The 23,383-nt window shown below is 34.2% G+C and overlaps 1 protein-coding gene and 1 pseudogene across 1 annotated transcript in view; both read left to right on the top strand.

The window, feature by feature from the left end:
• LOC129495604 (low-density lipoprotein receptor-related protein 1B) overlaps positions 1 to 23,383 on the top strand; it is a 1,831,349-nt gene that overhangs the window by 751,392 nt on the left and 1,056,574 nt on the right. The window lies entirely within an intron of this gene.
• LOC129495605 (heat shock cognate 71 kDa protein-like) lies at positions 6,515 to 8,451 on the top strand (annotated as a pseudogene).

Genomic DNA, 23,383 nt, shown 5'->3' with positions numbered 1-23,383 from the left:
GCATATATTAAGCACTGAATGTAAAAAAGATTATATGATTAACCCTAGGTTACAAATAATAATTGGCATTTCTTGGATCTAAACTAAACTAAAAACAAATAAACAAACACAAAAATCAATAGAGCTTTTTCTTCTGTACCATTTTATAGTAATTTAGGTATGAGCTTCTATGAGCTTGTCTATGGACATATGTTGTTCATTTAATAGTTCCCTGTGCTCAGAATAATAGATGATCATAACATGTTGCCTAAATTGAATGATGATCATAGCTAATGTAAGAACAATAACAAAAGACTGAGTAACTAGGATCTTTTCCTTAATGAAGCACGGAGTATTAACATATGAATGTACATCAAATAATACCCCCAGAATTTCAAAGTTTGATAGAAAAATTTAATTCTCTTTCATTCCAGTCTTATATAGTTTGGGTGGCTGCTCTTGCTCACATTCTTATTTAAGGATGATTCAGGCACCTCCCTATTATAATACTTGGTCTTTTAGGTCATAATGGAATGGCAAGAGCAAAGATAGTAAGGCAGTGAGGTTAATGACCATCTCTGGAAGTAGTGTATATCTCTTTTTCCCACATCCTTTGGGCCAGAACTGAATCATATGGCCCCAACCTAAATACGAGGAATATTGGGAAATATGGTTCTGCTATGTCCTCAACAGGAAGAAACTGAAGTATAATTTTCCTCTACCATATACAGCCAACAAAGTGACTTAAAAAAAAAAAACAGAATTATCTCTGTATGATCTATAATCAGTATGTTTATATGGTAAATGGAATATAGACTGACTTAGAAAAAAATTACACTACTTCTATGGAATGTTTCTAAGATCTTAATCATATTTAAGAGAAATAAAACATTTTCTTTGATTCCTAAGTCTGCTGCCATTCTGCTTCTCCTACTATGACTGTTAATGAGATTCTGCATAAGATATTATGGTTACTGGGAGACCAAATTTTGTAGCAAAAATCATAGGCCAGATTTTAATAGATGACAATTCTTATATGATGGGGCCTGTAATACTGCCATTTTAATAAACATCAGTTGATACCACCTTAGTGTAAAACATGAACAACCATTATTTTATGGGATAATATATTTTCATTCAATAGTAATATATAAATTTGTATCACTCTTTGATAATCGTGGGTTTAAGTATTTTCTTAGTTTTAATTTTTTTTATTTATTTATGATAGTCACACAGAGAGAGAGAGAGAGAGAGAGAGAGAGAGAGACAGGCAGAGGGAGAAGCAGGCTCCATGCACCAGGAGCCCAAGGCGGGACTCGATCCCAGGTCTCCAGGATCGCGCCCTGTGCCAAAGGCAGGCTCCAAACCACTGCGCCACCCAGGGATCCCCTATTTTCTTAGTTTTAAATCAATTAACCAAGAGTCAGTTCCACTTCATCATAAGGACATAAAAACCATCAATTCAGTAGAATAACATCTTTTCTTGAATCAGAGCTGTGTGTAAGCGATGCTTACATTAGGTGTTAACCTTAGGGGAAACTAAGTAAATAATATATGGAAATTCTCTGAGCTATCATTGCAAATTTAATGTAAATCTGAAATTATTCCAAAATATAAGGTTTATTAAAGAAGAAATGTGCTTGAAATATGACATCATAATCTTAAATATGTCTTATAGCAGGACATTTCAATTCATAGGTATTTATTAGCTGCCTATATGGCATAGCAGAATATCAGTAGTTACAAATAGCTGCTGACATTTTTTTTATTCTTTAGTAATATGTATTGCAAACTGGAAAAAAACTAATAAAAAAGTGGATGAGGGATCTAATAACTAATCTTTCTAACTTGATTTTCTAATTTTAATAAGTCATTCACATAGCATCCTAAAAAATCTCTCTAAACTGCAACATTATTAAGTGATTAATAATCTTTCTGCCTACCTCTCCAGTCATCATCCCCTTACATTTTTCCCTTAAACACTCTTCTCCAGGGCAATGAAAATGATCATTTTCCCAAATATTTCATGCTTCCTCATGTCTCTAGGATGTTTGTTTATGATCCCTTAGTTCCCCATCTGTGATGCTGTGATGCTTTTCTCTCTACTCTAAATAGCCTGCCTCATATCTATTTTCATTTGTCCTTGGCTGGTTTCTATATGTCATTTGGGCCTGAGTTTCTATATTACCTTTTGAATCAACATGAACCCCTTTTGAACTATTTCAAGATCAGATTATATACGCTCTTCCTCAGTCTCTTTCAAGCATGTTTTATTATAGTATTAAAGTAATTGTTGATTGTATTGGATTTTCCCACTCGCTTGGGACATTTATGTAGAAGGGGTCTGCATTATTGTGTCCCCATTGGTAGCACAGTCTCTGCTCCATTGCAGGCCTTATTCACATTTGATTACTAAATGAATGAATGAAAAATTGCATATTATGCAATAGATTTTGGTCCTGAAGGAAAATATCCTGGAAGAAGCACATATTGTACTGAATTAAAGTTTAGAAGGTTATGATCTGTACCCTCTCTTTGTACTAGGACTTCTTGATTTAAAGCTACAAAGCAAGTAATGGTGATCTGTTGATATTTGGGAAGTCAAGGAAAAGAAGAAAAGTGCAAAGGGATAAAAGAAAGCAATATTAAGGTATAACAGAAGGGGTAGGTTATGAGTTTAATTAAATACATTTTTTTTAGTTGGAAGAAACCTTAGAAACTATAAATTTATATACATGAACATTTTGATTCAGAAATGTTCAGTGATAACTTAAAGACATATATTTGAGAAGTTAGTGGTAGAATGAAAGGGTTTTGGTTCTCAATTCACTTGAATTTCTTGATTCTCAAACCAGAGCTCATTTTCATTATATCAAGTTGACACAAGTTCAGTTTATGACTCATGTCATGAATATTTTGAAGAAAAGTTTTATATAAAAATATCTTCATCAGACATGTAAAAAATATATTAGGGACACATGGGTGCCTCAGTGGTTGAGCATCTGCCTTTGACTCAGGGCATGATCCCGGGGTCCTGGGATCAAGTCCCACATCCAGCTCCCCACAGGGAGCCTGCTTCTCCCTCTGCCTGTGTCTCTGCCTCTCTCTGTGTGTCTCTCATTAATAAATAAATAAAATCTTCAAAAAAAAATGTTAAACTGAGACTTAATGTTTCCAGGATTATCTGTTTTATATTAAAAAGTTAGAGCTTTGAAGATGTGATGAAAGCCCTAAATTCTATGCAAAGTATGATATATGATTCTAACCTTAATGTTTAAATAACAACTTTAGAGACTTTTACCAAATACACTTCACCTCTGATTTCTGCATCCAAATCAGTTGAAAAGACAAACATGTCTTGGGACTCTTAACATCCTGCAGAATTCAAAGAAAAAGTGTCAGTCCAGACAAAGTCACACTAGCAAATTTTTGGAATAAGAAAATTTTCCTTTTATCTCTTTCCTTTGAGTAATTTTTCATTTTCCTTATAAGTTTCCCTTTCACTATTCTCATAACATCCTCAATACTACAACCCTTTCACACTGATAATCCCACCCTGACCTTCTCTACCCTCATTTTAAACCCTTTAGAGGGCTTAACTAATCCAAAATTACTTTATCTACACAGCCATCATATTTCCCCTATCTTCACTATTACACCCTTTGATAGCTATTAAGAAGAAATTGAGAAAAGGACTTAAAGCTGTGTTAATGATTTATATATCTTTACCCTATTCTCCACAGTATTTATTGCCCTAGAAAGTCATATTTTAAATAAAGTATACATGTAACTTACACTTAGAGGAATCTCTAACTAGGCAAGTTTCAGAAAGTGAAATACATTATCAGAAAAAAAAAATATTTTTCATAGCAGTCCAATCATAGGCATAGACCTCTCTTGCGTGGAAATTTACCTGTAGGATAATTTCTCCTAAGGTAGTTGTTGTTCTTATCCAGGGGAATGGACAGGATTTGTATCAAAATTATTGATAAGTACTAGCATACTACAGTGGTTTGAGGTTTACCTTCCTCACTATTTCAAGATTAAGAACTGTCCTCTGTTAAAAATCACTTTTTCCAGCTGATTCTTCATATTGTATTTTTCTCTCCACCTACTTCAAAAACCACACTGTCCTCTAACTGACAAGGATGATTTTTAAACAGAGACCTTGATGTAATGAGCACTGGGTGTTCTATGCAACTGATGAATCACTAAACTCTACCTCTGAAGCTAATAATATACTACGTGTGAATTAATTTAACTTAAATAAAAATAAATAGAGATCTTTGAGATAGTGGTACAATGGCCTCTGCTCTGTGTGTGTGCATTGTGTGCATGGAGATATTGCTGTAAAGACGAAATAGGAGATTATGTGGTCATTTATATTTATTAGTTATTTATGGTCAACCCTGGTGAAGAAATCTCTAAAACTTGAGAGTTGCTCATAACAAAGTCTAGACACTTCGGAGTGTTCTGCAGTTTGAGTTCCTTATAACAAGATCATTTGTCACATTTAGTAGCAAATCTCTGTGGATGACCACTAAGCCAGACCTCTTGCATTTAATTGTGTTTACAGCTAATATTGTTAAATGCACAGAGCAAGTAAACAAAAGAACTACTATGATGAATCATCCAAATCATTACTGCAAAACAAGATAGTAAATTCTAATTCTATCTCTTCCTTTGGGGAGATTTAAAGTAAATTTTCCTGCATATAATGTTTTTAATGTTGCATTTTACACCATTTGCTTTTTTAAATCTTTTTATTATTTGAGCATTTTGTTATTTAGTACTCCTTTGCTTTGAAATCTGGTTTATTAAATGAAAAAGAATAATTCTGTACTTAAAAATAGGATATTTTTCTCTTTTCAGTACTCATTTTGAAATCTATTTGTGCTATCGTTTAGATTTCTTTTCCTCCACACTTTTCCCACCTTACCTAAGATTTCTTACCTTTTTTTTTTTCTTTTTGGATCTTATGGACACATATCTTTCTATTTTACCTGGATAGTGGGAAAAGCTAACACATAGAAATGGCAGTTAGCAAGAATTTTATACTGAAATACTTTGTGTTTAAAACCACCCCAGGTGTGAAGAGTGCTCTGAGATGTGTGTGACCATTTGTAGGTTCCTATAATCCAGTCTGCTATGGGCATAGTAGACTACATTTAACTAGATCGGTGTTCAGTGCCTGGTCTGATTTGATAGGCCCCTTCTGTTTTCTGAAGTGCCATATCGTTATCTCAAGAAATGTTTTAGACATGTTATTTTAACTACTCATTTCCATTCAAGTTTTGGAAGATTAAGGTTTCAGGGTAATAATTGAAAATCTTTCATCTCATAACTTTAGTTTTTAATACTCCATTCTTAATTTATTATACTCCCCAAAATATTGCTAGATCCTGATTGTAACCACGAATACAAATAAACTTGATGAAAATATTAGTAGCTGAATGATTATTCTTCATCAGAAATAAACCGTAGTATAGTACTCTAGGATACTGCTACTTTCTCACCCTATCTGAAAAGTAAATTGAATGTTTTATAGTAGTTGTTTGAATTGAATTGATTTTATTAAAACTTAAAAATATGTTAAATTAAATCTGATTTACATGGACATCTGAAAGCAAGTGTGCCTTTATATAAATAAGGGAATAGGTTTTGTATAACTCAATAGCTCTTATATTGCTTTAAATTATTTTTCTTGGAATTTCCTGTTGTTATTTTACTCAGATAATGGCAGGAGATTACGATATGGTTATCTTAACACATACCTACACTTCCCAATGGATAGGGTAATCAGAACTTTTTAACCTACCAGGTGAAGTACCTGTTCTATTTTTTGAAAGAACTGAGATTGCATTGTGTTAACATTTGATTTCTATTGACTTTTTAGTGATTATGCTTAACACTTAAATTCTTACTACATTATTAGGATAAAAATAAAATGGGGAAAATTATACCTTATTAGAAGGAGAAATGTGTAAAAGGCAAGCCAGAATTATATCTGATATAATAAGATGTTTAGAAAAGTATGTGTGTGCATGTGTGTGCATGAGCACTCAGAAGAAAAATAAAAAGGGAATGAGGAGCATCAGATTTAGATTGTAAATTTAGATAGTATGAACACAGCATTCCTTGATGAGAATACAATATTTGAAGAGTGAGCTATATGATTATCTAGGGAAAGAACATTCCAGACAGAGGAAGCATCAAGAGCTAGCATCCTGAGAAGAGAGTACACCTAACTTATTTAACAAAAAGCAAGGGATTCATTGTGGCCAGAGCAGATAAGTGAGGATGAGAATAGTAGTGAATGAGTTCAGAATGATGCCCACCCAGTTAATGTAAAGCCTTGTAGACCTATGTTAGGACTTTGGCTGCTACTGAGTGAAATGGGAAGTGAAGATTTTGAAGCAGAGGAGTGATATAATCTCATTTAAATTTTAATAAGAAGGGTCTCATTGAGAGCAGCGCCGTATCTCCAGATGGCTGTTTTCTCCTCGAGTCGAGCCCAGCCCACACAGAAGCAACTATGTCTAAGGGACCTACAGTTGGCATTGATCTTGGCACCACCTACTCTTCCATGGGTGTCTTCCAGCATGGGAAACTAAATAATTTTCAATGATCAGGGAAAGCAAACTACCCCAAGTTATGTCACTTTCACTGACACCGAACGATTGATCAGTGATGCTGCAAAGAATCAAGTTGCGATGAACTCCACAAACACATTTTTTGATGCCAAATGCATGAATAGATGTAGATTTGATGATACTGTCGTCCAATATGATATGAAGCATTGGCCCTTCATGGTGATGAATGATGCTGGCAGGCCCAAGGTCCTAGTAGAATACAAGGGAGAGACAAAAAGTTTCTATCCAGAGCAGGTGTCCTCTATGGTTTTGAAAAAGATGAAGGAAATTGCGGAGACCTACTTTGGGAAGACTGTTACCAATGCAGTTGTCACAGTACCTGCATACTTCAATGACTCTTAGTGTCAGGCTACCAAAGATGCTGGAACTATTGCTGGTCTCAATGTACTTTGAATCATCAATAAGCCAACTGCTGCTGCTATTGCTTGGCTTAGACAAGAGGGTTGGAGCTGAAAGGAATGTGTTGATCTTTGATTTAGGAGGTGGCACTTTTGATGTGTCAGTCCTTACTATTGAAGATGGGATCTTTGAGGTCAAGTCCACAGCTGGAGACCCCCACTTAGGTGGAGAAGACTTTGACAACCGAATGATCAACCATTTTATTGCAGAGTTTAAGTACAAATACAAGAAGGACATCAGCGAAAACAAGAGGGCAGTCTGTCGTCTCCGTACTGCTTGTGAACATGCTAAGCATACACTTTCTTCCATCACCCAGGCCAGTATTAAGAGTGAGTCTCTGCACGAAGGAATTGACTTCTATACCTCTATTACTCATGTCCAGTTTGAAGCATTAAATGCTGACCTGCTCCATGGCACCCTGGACCCTGTAGAGAAAGCTCTTCAGAATGCCAAGCTAGACAAGTCTCAGGTGCATTATTTTGTCCTGGTGGGTGGTTCTACTCATATCACCAAGATTCAGAAACTTCTGCAAGATTTCTTCAATAGAAAGGAACTGAATAAGAGCATCAAACCTGATGAGGCTGTTGCTTATGGTGCATCTGTCCAGGCAGCTATTCTTTCTGGTGACAAATCTGAAAATGTTTGAGATTTGCTGCTGTTGGATGTCACCCCACTTTCTCTTGGCATTGAAACTGCTGGAGGAATCATGACTGTGCTCATCAAGTGCAATACTACCATTCCTACCAAACAGAAAGAAACCTTCACTGCCTATTTTGACAAACAGCCCAGTGTGCTTATTCATGTATATGAAGGTGAGTGTGCTGTGACCAAGGATAACAACATACTTGGCAAGTTTGAACTCACAGGCATACCTCCTACCCCTTGTGGTGTTCCTCAGTTTGAAGTCACTTTTGATATTGATGCTAATGGTATCCTCAATGTATCTGCTGTGGATAAGAGCACAGGGAAAGAGAACAAGATTACCATCACTAATGACAAGAGCAGCTTGAGCAAGGAGGACATTGAGCACGTGGTACAGGAAACTTAGAAGTACAAAGCTGAAGATGAAACGAGTGAGACAAGGTGTCTTCCAGGAATTCACTTGAGTCTTATGCATTCAACATGAAAGCAAATGTTGAAGATGAAAAACTTCAGGGCAAAATCAATGATAAAGACAAACAGAAGATTCTTGACAAGTGTAATGAAATCATCAACTGGCTTGATAAGAACCAGACTGCAGAGAAGGAAGAATTTGAGCATCAGACAAAAGAGCTGGAGAAAGTCTGCAACCCCATCATTACCAGGCTTGTACCAGAGTACAGGAGGCATGCCTGGAGGAATGCCTGGAGGCTTCCCTGGTGGTGGAGCTCCTCCCTCTGGTCGTGCCTCCTCTGGACCTACCAGTGAAGAGGTTGATTAAGCCAACCTGATAATAGGTTTAGCATTGTTTTACACAACATTTGAAGGATCCAGATTTGTAGCAAATTCCATGGAAGCTTTAAGGTCAAGCTGCTATAGTAAGTGTACTGGGCATTCTTGATACTTGAATATGGAATATGTGCACAGGGAAAGGAAATAAGCACTGCAATTTATAAACACTGTATTATTAAGTGGAAAATGCAATGTCTTCAATAAAACTCTATTTGAGATTGGCACCATTAAAAAAATTAGTAAGATGATTCCACTTGCAAACAAGTGAAATGACAGGGATGCAAACAATGATGTCACAAATGGCAAAATATATGAAGTAACAGCTTCATTGAACATTGGGTAACAAAGGGCAGTGTTCCCTGATAGTCATGAAACAAATGAGGTGAGAGCCCTTTGGTTGCTCCAACTGTCATACATTGAAGTTCTTCCGGGCAGACTCCAGCTACCTCTCTAGTTGAATAGAAGAGAGAGAGCCGAATGTTCTAGGAAGAGGCAAAAGTAGATTGGGTTTGCAGGGAACAGGAATGAGGAGAAGAGAGCTGCACAAGGGCATCTGGATTTTACAGAGTAGACCTATTATTCAGATGATGAGAACATATTCTGAGGAAATACACAAGGCCGGATAAAAAGCTACCTATAAAGGTTATAGGGAAATAATTCACAGAATTATATAAGACTGGGTATTAAAAAAAAAAAAAAAAAGACTGGGTATTGTGTCTGTTCCTGTCAGCCAGAGTGGAAAACTTCAAAATTCACAGGTCAACCAGTAGACTTAGAAGTATTTTACCTTAGTAGTTCAGAAATGTTAGTCCTAGCCACATGCTGTTCTGATTCTGCTTTAACGGAGCTTAAAATAAAAACCAGAAAGAAACCACTTCCAAGTAACCACTGCACAAAACAAAAGTCAAGATTATTTATAAGCATATAAAAATATCTAGCACAGAACAGTGTAAAATCACAATGTCTGACATCCAATAAAAAACTGACAGCCATTCAAAAAAGCAGGAAAATGTCCATATTGAGGATAAACATCAGTTGATACTAATCCAGAAAATGGCATTGATAGAACTAGTAGACAATTAAAATAGTTACTATAACTGTATTCCATGAATTCAAAAAGCTAAAGGAGAGATTAGATATGTTTAGTAAATACATAGAAATTATACTTAGATGAAAAATATACGTCATGGGAATTATGAGAGGTTAGACATTGCACAATAGAAGATTAGTATGTTTGAAGTTATAGTAGTAGAAATCCAAAATTAAACAAAGGAGGAAAGGACTTCAAAAAATATAAACAATGAAAAAAAATATATAAACAATGCATCACTGAATCACGGGACGATTTCAAGCACCGTAAGATACATGTAACTGAATGTTCCCTGAAGCAGACACAAGAGAGAAGGGTCTAGAAAAAGAGTATTTGAATAATTATTGACTAAAACTTTTCCAGATCTGATGAAAACTGCAAAACCACAGGTTTAAGAAATTCAGTGGAACTCAAGTATGAGGAACATGAAGAAAACTCTGAGGCATTTCATAACCAAATTTTTCAAAAACGATAAAAATCTTCAAAGTAGCCAGATTTGTTTTAAAAAGACACACTATGCATACATAGACAAAGATAAGGATGAAAGCAGATTTTTCATCACAACACAAGCCATGAAACAGTGGAGTAACATCTTTAAAAAAGTGGGGAAAACAAAAAAACCTTAACCTAGAATTCTTTGCCCAGTGAAGATAACTTTTTAAAAAAGACAAAGATATTTTCAGATATAAAAAAAATTGAAAGAAAAAAACATTGAAAGAATTCATTTCCAGTAGACCTGCAATTACAAGAAGAAATAAAGTTCTTTAATAAGATGGAAGATGGGAATCTGAAACTACACAAAGGAAAGAATGATACCTACTTGTTCTTATTTTAAACTTTTCTTATTTTAAAAATTTTAAAAATAAAATTGCCTATCTATTAACAATGTGTTGTGGAATTGATAACACATGTGTAAGTAAGATGCATCACACCAATAGCAGAAAGGATAGGAGAGAAATGAAAATATACAGTTGTGAAGTTGTTATGCTGTAAGCAATGTGGTCCAATATTACTTGAAGGTAGATTGCATTAAGTTAAAGATATATATTTCTAATCTTCTAATAATTTCTAATTTCTAAAGAAAAGGCATAAACAGAATTATAGCTAATAAATAAATAATAGAAAATGGAATCACAAAAATAATACATAATCCAAAAGAAGGCAAAAAGAAAAGAAAGAAGCAATGGGAACCAAAAATGATGGGAAAAATAAAACACAAGAGCAAGGTAATAGATGTGCATTCAACAATATCAGTAATCATATGAAATATAAATCTTCTAAGTGCTTTAATTAAAATAGACAAAGAGTGTAATAATGTCTGAGAAAGCAAGAACCAAGTATATGCTTTTTCCAAGCAATCTTCTTAAAATATAAAGGCATAAATAGGTTAAAAGTAAAAGCATAATAGTCACAAAACACTGGGGTAGTTATATTAACATCAGACAAAGTAGAAAAGGAATAATGCCAGCAACAAAGGGACATTTCCTAATGATAAAATGGTCAATTCATCAAGACAGCATAATAATCCTAAACATTTATACACATTTCACAAGCAGAAAGAGACACATTCACAACTATATTTGAAGACTTCAGACCAGTTTTTCAATAATTGATAGAAAAGTAAAGAGAACATCATGAATACTTGATCAATGTTATTAACTAACTTAACTTAATATTTATAGAACATTGACCCAAATCACCTGTATTCTTTTTTTTTTTTTGAGGGCACAGGGAAATTCCCGAGGGTATACCATCCATAAAGTAAGTTTCGATAAATTAAAATAATGATTAAAATTACACAAAGTATTTGTTTTAAAAATTAAATTAGAAATTATAAAAGATCATTGGAAAAATTTGGGAAACTAAATTGGATACTTATAAATAACCCATAGATGAAGACATCGAAAGAAAAGTTAGTATTTTGAGCTGAACAAAAATATATGTGCAAAAATGTAGCATTGGATATTTATATCAAAAATGAGAGGTCTGGGGCACCTTGGTGGCTCAGTGGTTGAGCATCTGCTGTAGGCTCAGCTCATGATCCTAGAGTCCTGGGATCAAGTCCCATATTAGGCTTCCTGCAGGGAGACTTCTTCTCCCTCTCCCTATGTCTCTGCCTCTCTCTGTGTGTCTCTCATTAAAAAATAAAAAAATAAGTAAGTAAGTAAGTAAGTAAATAAATAAATAAATAAATAAATAAATGAAATCTTTTTTAAAAAATGAGAGATCTAAATAAATGACATGGCACTCACTTGACAAAACTAGAAAGAGAACAAATGAAAACCAAACTATAAATACAATGTAAGAAATAATAAAGACTAGAGCTTAAAAAAAGAAACAATGAAATAAGCAGGACAAAAAAGCAAACAATAAATCTGTGACACTAAAGCAATTTCTTTGACAAGATCAATAAATTGATAAACCTCTGTGATTATATATACATATATATGTTATATATATATTTAAGTATTTATATATATAAATACACACATATTTGATTTTTGACAAAGGTGCAGAAGCTATTCAGTGGAAAAAAGGATGGTCTTGACAACTAGTGCTAGAATAATTGAATATGTGCAAAAGTTAAACTGATTTATACCTCGCACCATAAACAAAAAGTAGCTTATCAAAATTTCTATATTCCAATTGAAATTATAATTTATTGAAAATAGTATAATCTGCATTAACTTTAAACCTATTTTTTACATACATAGATTTTTAAAAAATCATTTTAGTGGGTAACTAAATATATTTGCTGTTCGTTCATCCACTTATTAACTATCAATTGAGTTCTGACAGGAAATGCAATAACAATAGAGAACAAGATAAATATAGTCCTTCTCTGACCCTGTTTGAGGAGATGGATTATGTCCTCTATATATTTCCACAGTTGAAAATTAAATATTTGCATGACTAAATCCATCCAGATTTTATATGAAAATACATATACATCTTCAGAAAACATGCATGGAATATAATTATATTAGGTGTAGTTGCTTTAGAACCTAGTAATCTGAATGAAGAAAGCACTAGTATTGCCATAGATATAGTTTTGAATCAGTTTTCAGCAATAAGACTATAAATACTTCTCTCTTCATATTTAAAATGTGAGCTCTACATCCCCAAATGGTGTATAGTTTATTACAAGTCTTACTATTAAGTAAATTAAAATAAATAACACTCCATATCTATTTTGTAAGTCAACTTATATGTGTAATTAATTAAAAATAGATGACAATAACTTTATGGAGAAACAATAAAAAAGATCTGTGAATAAATAATAAAAATAAAAAATTTAAAATGATCTGTGAACAGTTGAAAGTTTCATAAATTATAACATAATTTGATGTTCAAAGTAAGCCAATTCAAATCTTGTTTCAGTGATTTATTTTAATATCATGTTTCTATAGACAAAAAAGTAAAATGAGACTTTTGAAATGAAATTGTTTATCAGGATAATCTAGGTTTCAACATCAGGATGGAAATAAACTGACGCTAAATTGGATACATAAATTATACTTCTGCTTTAGTTTTGTCTGCATTTCAGCTGTTTCATTATTGGATGAAAAATAAGCTCTCACTCCACCCTATTATGCTTTTTTGAAAAGTTAAATATGTTTGAAGTTGCTTAACTAATATTTTTTAAATAATGTGTATTGTATAACTTATAGATTACATACATACAAACACAAACTGTGAGTATAGCTCAATAAATTTTAACAAAATGAACAGACCTGTACCTGTGACCCAGGTCAGGAAACAGACTATTGCCAATACTCCTGAATATTGCTATCTGCCTCTTCCGAGTCACTGTCCCCATCAAAGATAACCAATATCCTGCTGGATCCAGGAAGAGCATGACAGACATGTGGAACAAAGCAGGGCAATTCAGCTGAGCCTAGTCTCCATCAGTTGATTACCAGATAAATGAGTGAGAACAGAACAAAATCTGCAGAACCACACAGCTAACTTCCGCTTACCCCTCAGCGATGTCACATTCCAAAACAATTGACAATTATGTCACCAAGATTTTGTTGATGAACAGATATGTGTAACATCTCCATCTTTCTGAATAAAGTAGAGAAATGGAATAATGAGATGTGTTGCAATTAAAAAAAATGAGATTCACCTATAGAAGTCTGATGACAAGATGGTAATAAAAAAAGAGCTAACCAGCATCTGTGAGAGGATAACACTGATCTTAAGAAGCTATTCTTAGCAACCAGAATAAATAGCTCTAGAATCCAGTAGACTTAAAAACCCATTGTGTTTTTGTTTGTTTGTTTAACTGTAACATATTTAGTGAAGTAAATATGTTCAATTCACTTAGAGCTTGGGAGTGCCAACCCAGAGGTATATGAAACTATGTCTGCATAATCAAAAAGCAACAAGTGTCATGATTTGAAGTCTATAAAAGTTTCACAATATAGGCAATAAAGGGAAAGCCGAAGTCTTTTTATTTCAGTTACAACTGGGCCATACGAAAATGTAATCCGAGATCTGTCACTCTTTCTTACCTTGTAATAATGGCCTACCGAATTCTTTATCCCTGGGAAGATTTTCTGACATTCTACTTCCTTTTTCCAGATTTACCACCCTAAACCTAATCTCTGATGGTTCATTTTCTTTTTTGATTTTTTAATTGCAGAATAAATTTGTTGAAAATAAAAATATGTTTCATGTGAATACAATTTTATAGTCTGCATTTTTATCATAGTTTTTCATTTGTTTTTCCCAAGAGTGTACTAAACAGCTAGATGAATTAAGAATTTTCAGAAAATGGGGAAATTTACTAGATTGCCCAATGTTAAATAGCAAGCAACTGGCAGAGCTCACTTTACTGCTTGAAGTTAGTGTTATTTCTGTCAAATATTGGTAACATGATAATCATTTGACGTTGCTATTTTGCCAAAATGCATTTTCGTTAATTCAGGGGATTAAGGTTGTGAGTGGTTATAGGAAATTCAGACATCAGGCCAAGTTGACAGAATGATACTGGGCAAACATACCTTTCAATGGTGTTAACATTTTTATTATTTATTTTTTTAAAGATCTTATTTATTTATTTATTTATTTATTTATTTATTTATTTATTCATTCATTCATTCATGAGAGACACACAGAGAGGCAGAGACACAGGCAGAGGGAGAAGTAGGCTCCATGCAGGGAGCCCAATGTGGGACTCGATCCCGCGTCTCCAGGATCACGCCCCAGGCCAACGCAGGCTCTTAACCACTGAGCCACCCAGGCATCCCACATTTTTATTATTTAGGGTAATAATAGTGGCTACTACCATAAACATCCTTCAGATACTGTTATCTTTAAATAGTCAAAGTTTTTATCTGTGCAATTCAGGCAGTTCCTCCCTAAATGGTGACTCCGGTTCCAAAGTACAATGTTGATATCTTTAAAACATGACAGGGAACAGGAAAAATGTGTGAATAATCCCGCAGGTGGTTTTATGGCAAGGTCTGGACTTAGTGTACATCATTTCCATCCACATTCATTGGGGCTGAGTCATATGGCCCATACCTAAGCACAAAGAAAGTTAGAGGATGTAGTATTGCTATGTAGCCAGGAAAGAATGTGGCATCGGGTAACATCAAGCCAATCTCTACTATGTCCCTGAAACAGGAAGAGAAGTATATTAAATTGGGAATAGAACAAAGTGTTGTAAGAGAAAATGGTGAGTCCAGTGTAGGGAGAATGATGAAAGAAAAAAAGAGACCAAGAGATTCAAAATCAAACACACATGTGAGCCAATATTCATTATTTCTTTAATGAGAAGAAACTGGAAGTTGATCTGATAATTAAATATATGTGCATGAGTGCACATGTAAAATTTTCATTATGGAATGTGGGTTAAGGTATTGTCTTTTTTAAAGATTTTATTGATTAGTGAGAGAGAGAGAACATCAGGACATAGCAGAGGGGGAAGGAGAAAGAATCTGAGCAGGGAACCAAAGGTAGGGCTCTTCCCCAAACCAGGTGGTCAAGACCTGAGCCAAACCAAGAATCAGAAGTTTAACAGACTGAGCCACCAAGGTGCCCTTGGGTTATGGTGTTCTAAATATGTTTTTATATAGTTTAGCATTTAAAAAAAATCCTTGTAGGAATTGTTAGAGGTAACTAGAATGAGAATTCTCTGCATGATTATTAAATTCAATATCCTGATGCCCCAGATGGCCCAAATGATGCTTTGTTTGAAATTGTTAATTTCTCTTTGGGTGTTTGCTAAAGATTACTGCAGTCTCTGATTCTGTGTTTTAGTTTTCTCCACTGTACTATGGAGATGCCACTTGTGCCAAAGTCATACTGAGCATTATGAGTTAATAATATGTAATGCATATATAAGTGCTTCACTTTTCTTATGTTTGCCATGGACTGAGATCTTAAAATTGAAAACTTAGATCATTCTAATCACTGGATCATTTTGACCACCTGGACTTGGTTTTATCTAGGGATCAAAATTCAGCTATAATGCTTATTTGCATATATATACTGACAAACTTGAGTTTAAAATGTGTCTTTAGCGATGTTTCTAAGTTTCTGAAATTATGATTCTTGATTTTTGTTTGTTTGTTTGTTGTTTTCCTTTCAAAATGGCATCTGGATCAAAGGTGAAACTATTATGCTTGAAATGGGTACTGCAGAAAAACCAGCATTCTCCAAGTGGCACTGTTTTGATGAATACTAGAGAGCTAACATAATTCCAACCTTACATTACCATCTTTTCTTTGGTGGGTCAGCAATAAGATTATGATAATGAAATACCTGAAGTTCCTCATTAAAGAAGTCACTTGAATTAGTCAAGTACTGCATAAAACTTTTTAGAACATTTGCTACGGTATGTATATAGTAATCTTGTATTTATATCAAGGTCACTGCATTTATTAAAGGCATTTTTGCTTTTATAAGAACTTATAGAAGTGTTAAAGCTGCATTTAGTATATTGACAATGGTATTATTCTGGCTGTTTCAAAGACTTCATTTCCTCAATATCTATCTACCCTTTCTTCATCCTCATGTAACAGCAATGATGACAACAACGACAACAATAATGACAAAACAACAAGGACTTTTGTGCTAAAACTTTGAAATGTGTTGAACAATTTGAGAGAATTGATGTAGTCAGCAAATTGGCCTGCCTGGTGCTTCACATGTTGGGCTTGTAATAAAATTGGCAACTCAATCGCAAGTAATCAGAAGAAATAGTGTTAATTGTTCTTTCCATTTTAAAAAGCATTATACCAAACTATTCAAAAGTTGAAGAGGATTTTTCTTCCCCCAAATCTACACAGAAGTCACAAAAGTTAGTTTCAAAATTGTAAACCAGATAGAATGATCAAAGAGGAAGATGAGTGGAAGTTTGAGGAGTTTTACATTGTAGTAATTTCTTGTTATTAACCTGTGACTCAGGAGAAAAATTATTTGCAAGCAAATATTTTATTTTGTCTTATTTCTAAATTGAAAGCATGTCCATTTCAAACTGACTGGTTATTCAAGGAGTTGTGGCATATGCAGGGAATGCTACCTTGTATCACAGCCCATTCCTGTTGTTCTCTGCTTATTATTTCTGCAGAGATCTGGCTTTTTATTTCTAGGGCTTTCATGATTATTTGGCCTATAGCCATATCCTGGTGCTTCTCAAATTTTAACGCCTGCAAAACATCTGGGGATGTTTCTAAAATGCAGACACTTGAATTGGTAGGTCCAGGTTAGGTCCTATGCATTTATAACAAATTCTCAAAGGATGCTAATCCTGCTGCACCCTGGACCACACACCGAGTCTCAAAACCATGGCCTCCATTATCATCTAAACTTTCTCAGTCTCTGACTCTTAATTTCTCAGGTCTCCTGATTCAAATCCATTATTCTTATTACATCGTCTACCTGGACTTCTGTCTCTGCATAAAACACTCTTGGTACATACCTGTCTCCTCTTTTTTTTTTTTTTTTAACTTGTTTGGCTCACTATTTTCACCAAATCCAATCCATTTATAAAATTCTTACCCTAAGCTCCTTCATTCTATGCACATTTTTTAGTGTAGCACCAAGAAAGAAAAACAAAAGAAAAGGAAATACATAAAGGAATTAAAAAATCTATGTAAGCAGCATGGCGTAGTAGGAAAAGCCATGGGCTTTGGGAGTCAGATTGATCTATTCAAGTCCTGATTTTGTACTTTTACCTCTGTGAACTTTAGCACCTGATCTCTGGACCTCAGTTACCTCACTGAGAAAACTAATATATGGAAGCATACTTAGTACGTGTACCTAAGAGGTTTGTCTAAAATGTGTATTTAATAGACATTCTTGCTAAAAAAAAACATATATGGGCAATGATAGTAATAATTCATGAAGGATATTGGCCTGCAATTCTTCTTTTTAGTGGGGCTTTTGTCAGCTTTTGGAATCAAGGTAATGTTGGCCTTGTAGAATGAGTTTGTAGGTTTTCCTTCTCTTTCTGTTTTTTGGAACAGTTTGAGAACAGATAGTAACTTTTCTTTAAATGTTTGGTAGTGGGACGCCTGGGTGGTTCAGTGGTTGAGTGTCTGCCTTCAGCTCAGGTCATAATCCTGGGGTCCTGGGATCGAGTCCTGTATCTGGCTCCCTGCAGGGAGTCTGCTTGTCCCTCTGCTTATGTCTTTGCCTCTCTCTGTGTGTCTCTCATGAATAAATAAATAAAATCTTTAAAAAAATAAAATAAATATTTCATAGCATTCTCCCAGGAAGCCATCTGGCCCTGGACTTTTGTTTGTTGGGAGATTTTTGATTACTGATTCGATTTCTTTGCTGTTAATGGGTCTGTTCAGATTTTTCTATTTCTTCTGTTTCCGTTTTGGTAGTTTATATTTCTAAGAATTTATTCATTTCTTCCAGTTGGCCCAATTTTGGCATATATTTTTTCATAATATTCTCTTATAATCGTTTGTATTTCCGTGGTATGGTTGTGATAATTCAATCTTTCACCATCCTTATTTATTAATGTTTGCAAGCAAATGGTAGAAGAACAAAATCATTACCTGATTAATTTAAAATCTAAAAATGCCTATCTTTGTCTTGTTGATTGTGTCCTCTACACAAAAGATTTTTGTATTAACATCTGGATAACTTTTGCACTTCCTTTTGAGGTCTTATATTTCTTCTTCCAAAAATTCACAAGCTTCCAGTTATAAGACATGTCTATTCATTTTCTCCCATAAGCATCTTTTGAAATAGGTTAAAATGATTTTTAGGATAGCTTAACCCATCCAGTGAGCTAATATGTAAGAAAAAAAATATTTGAGAGAAACAAAAAACAGGCATGAGCAAATAAAGAGAAAATCAACACAAATAATTTCCCTCAGTGCATTCATGACATAGTAGTCCCTGAAAATTGAGTGATGTCATAATATCCTTTATTCTTTTTTTTTAATAAAAAAGATTGAGCTACCCAGGTGCCCCTGTTCTTTTCTCTTGAGAAAAAAACAAAACAAAACAAAACTCACAGATGACAATCTCAGGTACAGATTTCAAATTATGTTCCACATCAGAGTTATATTAAAAAGGTGAGGGGGAAAGGCAAAGGGAAAAGTTGTTTTTCAAATATAAAATTATAACTGTAGTGTTCTTCTACTTGTTGACCTATGGGTCTAACAGTCTTTGGTGAAGTCTTTAGAGTTTTCTAATATATAATGTGTCATTTGCAAATAGAGACAGTGTACTTCTTCCTTTCTGATTTAGATTCTTTTTATTCATTTTTCTTGCCTAAATTCTCTGGCTAGGACTTACAATACTATGTTGAATAAAATGGCAAGAGTGGGCATCCTTGTCTTGTTCCTGGTTTTAAATGAAAACCTTTTAGCTTTATACCACTGAGTATAATGCTAGCTGTGAGCTTGTCATATTTGCCCTGCATTATGTTGAGCTATGTTTCTTTTATACCCACTTTGTTGAGAGATTTTTATAATGAATAGATGTTGAATTTTGTCAAATGCTTTTTCTGCATCTATTGTGATGATAATATGATTTTTTCAACGTTTTAATGTGGCATATCACATTAGTATGTTTTTAATATTTTTTCAACTTGACTATATGAAATTTGAAGCACTTGATACTCTTATTTTTCCCCCCTTAACATTGCCAGTTCACTGTTTAATTCACAGGTGCTCAAAATTATTTTTGTTGCCTAAAATGGAATTATGGATACCTGGTTTTGAGTTTTTTAGACTAAAACCAGAATAATAATCAATGAAACTGGTAACTGTTCAAAATGGTATTAAAAATAGTACTATCATATTACCTCATATAGAGTCTTATATTTTGAAACATTTTATCATGTCTGTGTATATGGACAAGTTATTTAAATGATTTAAATCTCAGTCATTTGTTTATAAGACCTATAGTAACACCTAGCCAATGCAATCTTTATAAAAATAAAATTAAGTAACCTAGGGAAAACCTTTTCTACACTGTTTGATCTATAGGAAAGTATCAATAAGTAACAACTATAATTATTTCTGTTAATAATATTTGATTTTTAGAAAGCATTTAAAATGAAAAACATAGATCAGCAATTATTTCTATTCTATGGAAGGGGTTGATGAGGTTAAGAAATTATTCTGTATAAATTGTAGATCTGGACTATACACTGAGTCTTGTGGATCTTAATTATAATAACTTTTAATTCCTCAATTATGAATATGAATAATAGAATTATATACAATATGGATAATAAAAAGTAACATGTGTTTTAGCAACATTTTTTTTAGATTTTACCTTATGCAGTCCTCAACCTTTTATGATAATCATTTGTCTTTTACAAATGAGAAAACTGAAGTACTGAAGGATGTGGAATTTGTTGACTGTCATACAGTCAACATACTAGCAGATGGTAAAAACAAGTTTTGAATCCAAGATATAGTGCAAGAGAAGCCAGGAATTGTCTAAGACTTAAATTCTATTCCATCACCTACTCACACCATTGAACTTTAATGTTCAATATATATTCAATTAAAGTCAGTGATTTTTTGAATGTCTATTTTATTCTAGGCATTACCCCAGGCAGTGGAGAGTTGACAAACAGGAAGTGGCATGATTTTATCCCTTTAGTAGCTTATAGTCTAGTTGAGGAGAAATATTTGTTTGTTTGTTTGTTTGTTTTTTTGAGGAGAAATATTTGTAAACATAAAATCTAGAACAGAACAATACATTATCTGAAAAGAAAATGTAAAGATAGAGATCAGTGGAAGCATGTTTACTTCCAATCTGGGGCTCATGGAAAACTTTTTAGAAAGGATAGCAACTCCTATGAGTCTTTAAATTTTTTTTTAAAGATTTTCTTTATTTATGAGAGAGAGAGAGAGTGAGAGAGAGAAAGAGAGAGAGAGGCAGAGACACAAGCAGAGGGAGAAGCAGACCCCGTGCAGGGAGCCTGATGTGGACTCGATTCCAGGTCTCCAGGGTCAGGCCCTGGGCTGAAGGCAGTGCTAAACTGTTGAGCCACCCAGGGATCCCCTCCTATGAGTCTTGAAGGATGACAGGTTGCTACCCAAGTGAGGAAAGAGGAGAAATACATTCCAGTGAGAGGAAAAACATAAGCAACCATAAGAGTCATTGATAGCTACCACATCCTGTAAGTAACAAGTTGGTCAAAATTATTTGGGGGAAGTATGAAAGAAAGAGGCTGGATATAAAGCTGAGCCAGGAGAGTTGATAAAGTTCTCTTAGCCCATGAAGAGAAGTTTGCATGCTGTTCTTTGAGCCAGCGAGAAGCTGAGTGCTTTAAATGGAGATGGGTGTACTAAGATTTCCATTTTATGTAACGCACTGTAGCAGCAAATTCAAGGATGAATTTGCAAGAGGGCAAAATTGGCCTCACAGATGATTTAGCAAAGACTATGGCAATAGTCCAGATAAGAAATGATGAAGATTAAACTAAAACGACAGTTCTGTTCTTGGGTAAGACCAAATAAGGACACTTGACCTTCTCTCCCACTGAATGCAGCTAAAATTTGGACAAAATGCATGGAACAGCTAATTAGGACTTTGAAAAGCAAAATAGTAGCAGTTGTGTTAAAGACCAGAATTCCAATGCTGCTGAATTGGTTTGCAGTTTATCACTTTTCCTTCTGTTCTAAACTCAAGGCAGCGTGAAACTCATGTGAGACCTTGTTGCAGACAGAGAGACCTCTAGAAGGATCTTTGCGGTTCTTGCTACAGAAGCAGGAGAGGGAACTTCTAACACTCAGAACGCAGAAAGCCCCTGCTTTTGGTTCTGTTCCTCCTTTCTCCATTCTCTTGTCTTCTAGCACCCCAGTCAGTCTCCTGGTGGCCACAACCACCGGCAGTGGCAGTAGTGCAATGAGATCCTACAGAAGCCAAAACTGTGAAGGAGGAGAACATAAATGAAGCTCAGGTCCTAAGGAGTTCTAGAACATATTAAAGATTTTGAGAAATGAACTTAGAGAATGTCGATCCGTTTCACAGATTGACCACTGGATAGTATCCCTGCAGGAAAGATATGAGTAACATTTCAAAGACTTTGAAATAGCATAGAATCATAGTCAACAGAAGATAAATTGGAACTTGTGGCCAGGACCAGGTTAATTGCTAAAACAGAAATTCTAACATATTTCATAGAATTCCAACAAGACCCAGCATCTGTTCTAGAATACTGATCATGTACAGAAAATAACTTAAAATTACTTTGTATGCAAAGAACCACGAATATCTTAATTGGCTTGATGCATATGTTGTCATTATCTAGCAAGGACTTTAGGGCAGCTTTTAAAAACAGTGTTTAGCAATCAACTATAACCATTCTTAAAATGCTTGGGAAACAAATAGAAAGGAGATTCAGCAAACACATAGAATATGTAAAGAAAAAACATGGAAATTTAAATTAAATAATAAAAATGACTGATTAATAACCCACATATTTGGTTTAATAGTAGAAGGGAGTTACAGAGGGAAAAAAATAATATCCTGGGGATAGACAAAATGTCCTCACACATGATATCAGTGAGTAGAACAAAACAAAATTTTGAAAATGGATAAACTGGGCTTTTTCAAAATTTTTAACCGTTGAGACTATCAAGGGTAGAAAAAAAAATAAGCTGTATACTGGGACAAAATATTTGCAAATCCCCTATCTGGTAAAGGATTTGTATCAAAAATTTATAAAGAACTCTCAAAATTCATCAATAAGAAAACAAACAAAATTTTTAAAAGCAGAGGGACAAATGAGATGAACATACATTTCACCAAAGAAGATATGAGGATAGTAAATAGTATAAGAGAAACTCCTCAACATTATCAACTATCAGAAGAATGCAACAACAACAACAAAAAAAAAGAATGCAACTAAATCCAAGTATGATATACGACTATAAACTTATTACACTGTCGACAGTATCGACAGTAAATACACACACACACACACACACACACACACAAATACCAAATGCTGACAAGGATGCAGAGCAACTGAAACTCTTTAATATTTTGCTCGTAGGAATGGAAAAAGGTATTGCCACTCCAGAAAATAGTTTGGCAGTTTCTTAGAAACATAATCATATGACCTAGAAGCCCTACTCCTGGCCATTTACTCTAGAAAAATGGAAAAGGCTATACATGAAAGTTATAGCAAAATTCTGTTAATTGCCATGAACTGGAAATTAACCAGATGTCTTTCAATGGATAAACAAATTGTGGCAAGTCTATGTAACTAAATTCTACTTAGTAATTAAAAGTTATAAACTATTGATACACAAAATTGTAGTGGAGGAGATCACACCGGTGATTACCAGTGCCCAAGGATAGGGAGAAAATATGACTTTCAAGGGATAAC

This window comes from Nyctereutes procyonoides, unplaced genomic scaffold, assembly GCF_905146905.1.
Source record: "Nyctereutes procyonoides isolate TBG_1078 unplaced genomic scaffold, NYPRO_anot_genome, whole genome shotgun sequence".
Classification (NCBI taxonomy): Eukaryota; Metazoa; Chordata; class Mammalia; order Carnivora; family Canidae; genus Nyctereutes; species Nyctereutes procyonoides.
The sequence above is the reverse complement of the archived record's forward strand: the minus strand, read 5'-3'. Positions and strand labels throughout refer to the sequence as shown.